The following is a 4,748-nucleotide window of genomic DNA, read 5'->3' on the forward strand; positions in this document are numbered from 1 at the left end:
CGACCAATGAAGAACAACAAGGGAAGGACTTGGAACTTTATTTTCGCCTTCCATCACAGTGAGGAATGTGTAGGAGTCACTGTGATGGATGTTTATGTTGGTACGTGTTTATTTGAGTTTGTTGCTTTCTTAAATTGTATAACTGACCTGGACAATGAATTTCACTATTCCAATTGGTGTATGTGACAATAAATGAACTTATGAACATGAGTTACAACACTTGCCCTTTTATCTCTTGCTCTTCCATAATCTAGAGACCAAACATGCTCCCTTGGTGCAGCTCTTCCAATGTCACATTCAGTACTCATGATGCTGTCCCCTATATTGAAATGCACCGGAGGCAATATCGTGAGTTCTGAAAATAGCACTTTAAATGCAGCAAGGATGTCTACTTCGCAACATTGCTCAGTGAGCCTTCAGATATGAGTCTGAACTTGTCACTTTTATGTTCCATTCCACTCCCACAGTGACTCCTCTATCCCTGACCTTTTAGAGTGTGTCCATTCCATTATATTCTCTGCTACAGGAAGAGACCACCAGATTTCAGAGGGAAAATATTCTAAGAATTGTTAAAGCCAACATGAAGATATGTAGCGTCCACATGGACACCATTGTCCCAGCCCACGGATGCAAAGAGAAAATGCAGCTTTCACGGTGGCATTGAGAACTTCAAGGCCAAAGCATTCAAGACCTGGACAGCATGGATGTGGAGAGGATGTTTTCATTGGGACCAGAGGTCATAGCCTCAAGATTAAAACGTGTTCCTTTAGGAAGGAGATGTGGAGGAATTTCTTTAGTTAGAGGGTGGTGAATCTATGGAATTCATTGCCACAGAAGGCTGTGGAGGCCAAGTCAATAGATATTTTGAAGGCAGAGATAGATAGATTCTTGATTAGTACAGGTGTCAGGGGTTATGGCAGGAGAATGGGGTTAAGAGGGAAAGATAGTTCAGCCACGATTGAAAGGCGGAGTAGACCTGATGGGCTAAATGGCCCAATTCTACTGCTATAATTTATGAATTTATGAATATTAGGAGCATAGAAAAGCTCATTGTAAAGGACAGAAGAAGGGCCCACTTCAGAAGCTATACAGCTGCACCTGCTGCCCTATCTGTGGTATGGTGGGGTTTCCAGTCTCAAACTGGTTTACTCAGACACCTTAGAATTCACAGACCCAAGTGGAAGTCATCCTTGGTCCTGAAGAGCTGCCTGCGAAGAAAGTGTTTCAAGGAAGCCAAACGTAAACTCAGGAACAACATCCTATTTTATACATTTGCACATTTGACTTAACACCGAGTCCAGCAATTTCAGATATCTGTTCTTCCAGTTGGTCTATTCATTAACCTGAAATATTAACTCAATTTCTCTCTCCACAGATGCTGCCGCACCTGCTGAGTATCTTTTACTTCAATGTTTTTCAATGATGTTTGCATCTTGCAATTTTGGCATTTTTTTCCAATCCATTTTATCTTCTCTCTTCATCTGTTTTCAGTCACCTATTGTTATTTACATCTCTTCCAGGCATGTCAAGCCTTCCCCACCATCTCTCTGCCAGCACTGTCATTACTCCTCTCTCAAGATCCACACCTTGTCTCTGAACTACCCTCTGGCTCTTTCCACCCCCCCTCCCCACTTTCTCTGCAGTTTAAAACATATTTGATTCCTAAGTTTTATCAGTTTTGATGAAAGGTTACTGACTTGAAATGTTGACACTTTTCTCCCTTCTTTACTTTGGACTTCAGTGATACAGCATGGAAACAGGCCCTTCGGTCCACCGAGTCCATGCCGACCAGCCTTTACCCTATACACATTATCTTTTTTTTTCATTTGAGAAAGTGAAAAGAGCATGGGACATGGAATATTACAGCATAGGAACAGATCCCTCAGCCTACAGTGCCTGTGTCACATATAATTCCATTTAAAACTCTCCACAGCCTACATACCTCTCAATGTTTCAACCACCAATGAAGGCAAACATGCCATATGTCTCTGTACTGTACACTGACAATGACAATTAAAATTGAATCTGAATATGTCTTCACGACCACTCTATCAAATGTATTGCCACTTTCAGTGAGCTATCAACTTGTACTCCAGAATCCCTCTGTACATCACTGCTGTTAAGGGTCTTGCCATTAACTCTCCTTACATTTGACTCCCCAAGGTGTAAGAACCTCACACTCGCTCAGATTAAATTCCATCGTTGATTTCTATGCTGATTTCTGTAGCTGATCTATATCCCACTATAAATTTTGGCAACTTTTCTCATTGTCTGCAACTCCACCAACTTTGGTGTCATCTTCAAACTTACCAACAGACTCATCTATATTTAGGTCCAGAACACAAAGTTCAATCGGATCAAGCAGCATCTCTGGAGGACATGGATAGTTGATGTTTTGGGTCGGGGGTCTTCTTGAGACCCAAGACTGAAGTAGTGTCCAGAATTGAAATGACTCCTATCCATGTTCTCCAGAGATACTTCCTGACATAAGTGAGACACAACTCCAGCAGTTTCTATGTGTTTAGTTTAGTTTAGAGATACAGGGTGGAAACAGGCCCTTCGGCCCACCGAGTCCCTGCCGACCAGCGATCCCCACACATTAAGTAAGTAAGTTTAAGTAAGTTTATGGGCTAAGTATTCACATACAAGGAATTTGCCTTGGTGCTCCGCCCTCAAGTAACAACATGACATACAGTGACAATTACGAATGACTCAGAAACACTAAACATTAATAATAATAAAACATTAATGATAAAACACCATTGATCAAGCATGTGAACCAACATAATGTGAACTAATTAACACTATCCTACATGTGAACCAATAAAATGTGAACCAAACCTATCCTACAACCACTAGAGACAATTTTTACATTTTTACAATTTTTACATTTACCAAGCCAATTAACCTACAAACCTGTACGTCTTTGGAGTGTGGGAGGAAACGAAGATCTCGGAGAAACCCACGCAGGTCATGGGGAGAATGTACAAACTCCGTACTGACAAGCACCCGTACTCAGGATCGAACCTGGGTCTCCGTCGCTGCATTCAATGTAAGGCAGCAACTCTACCCCTGCACCATCGTGACCGCCCATTCTACACAAGATTCCTGTATCTGCATTTCCTTGTATCTACATTTATATTGTAGTAATTTTTATATATATCACAAACATCGGAGGACCCAGAACTCCACTGGTCACAGGCTTTCAGTCAGAATAACAACCATCCACCACAACCTTTTGTCCTCTATGAGGCAGCAACTTCTGAATCCAAACAACTGAATCCCCATGGATCCAATGCATCTTAACCTTCTGGATCAGCGACCATGAGGGACTTTTCCAAATGTCTTACTAAAATCCATGTTGCCGACATGCAATGCTCTACCGCAATCATCTTCATCACCTCCCCAAAAGACTCAAGTCTGTAAAACATGAAATGTCATGGACAAAGCCATGCTGGCACTCACTAATTAGCCCAATCTCTTCCAACTGAGAATAAATCCTATCCTGAAGATCCTCTCCAAATGTTTCATTAGGTTCACTTGCCTAGAATTTCCTTGATTATCTCTTTTAAACAAAGGAAAAACATTGGCTACTCTCCAGTCTTCTGGAACCTCATCTGTGGCTAAAGAAGATACCTGTACAAAGATCCTTGTCAAGGCCCACCTTTCTCATTGACCAGGGATAGATCCCAAGAGTACCGGTGATTTATCCAACTTAATGCTTTTATTTTATTTTTATTTTTTTTTAATCTATTTTTTATTAGAAGTACAATAAGTTGCAGTAATACACACCACATATATCTCATTACATTTGTTGTACCCCTTCATTTTTTGAACTTTAAAAAAGATAGAAATAAAAGAAGTAAGGAAAGTGAGAAAGAGTCATGAAGGTGCAGGAAAGTGTTGGGAAAAGAAAGCCCATTAGAAAAGGAGTTAGAGAAGAAAGTTAAGAAATAGACCCTAGAAAAGAAAGAAAGAAAGAAAGAGTAACAATCGCTCTATTATAATTTTAAAAAACTCTGCAAAAAGGGATATACCAACCATATTTTTCACCCCCGATTACCAGATCCTGGCACCATTTATTTTTTAAATTACTATTGCACCTTATGCTTGTAATAAGTCCATAAATGCAGACCACGTCTTTTGGAAGTGGTCTGCTTTGCCTGCTAGGAGGAGTCTCATCTCTTCCAGATGTAATGTTTCAAACATGTTTGAAATCCACATTTTTATTGTTGGTATAGGAGCATTTTTCCAGAATTTGAGTATGTTTTTTTCCCATTATTAGCCCGTAATTAAGTAAATTCTTTTGAAACACATTTAGTTCAGGGCTACCTTCCGTTATTCCAAAAATAATCCATTCTGCTTTTGGTATGAGTTTTATTTTATATAGTTTTGTGAAGATTTCAAATATTTTGTTCCAGAATTTTTGGATTTTTATACAAAAAACAAAATAGTGCGCTATGGTAGCTTCATGAGACTGACATTTATCACAAATGGGTGAGACGTTAGGGAAAAGTTTATTTATTTTTGTTTTTGAATAGTATAGTCTATGTATTGTATTGTATTGTTGTATTGTATATCTTTATTGTTATTTTCCTGAGTACTCGCATACCCAGAGGAAACAAAAAAACGTTACTCAAACCAGTGTCCATTCAGTGTGCAGTAAAAAATAAATAAATAAAAATAAAATACATATATCATGAACAAGTTTAACACTACTCTCAACTAAACATCAACAGGCGTTCTGA

This window comes from Amblyraja radiata, chromosome 12 (genome assembly GCF_010909765.2).
Source record: "Amblyraja radiata isolate CabotCenter1 chromosome 12, sAmbRad1.1.pri, whole genome shotgun sequence".
Lineage (NCBI taxonomy): Eukaryota > Metazoa > Chordata > Chondrichthyes > Rajiformes > Rajidae > Amblyraja > Amblyraja radiata.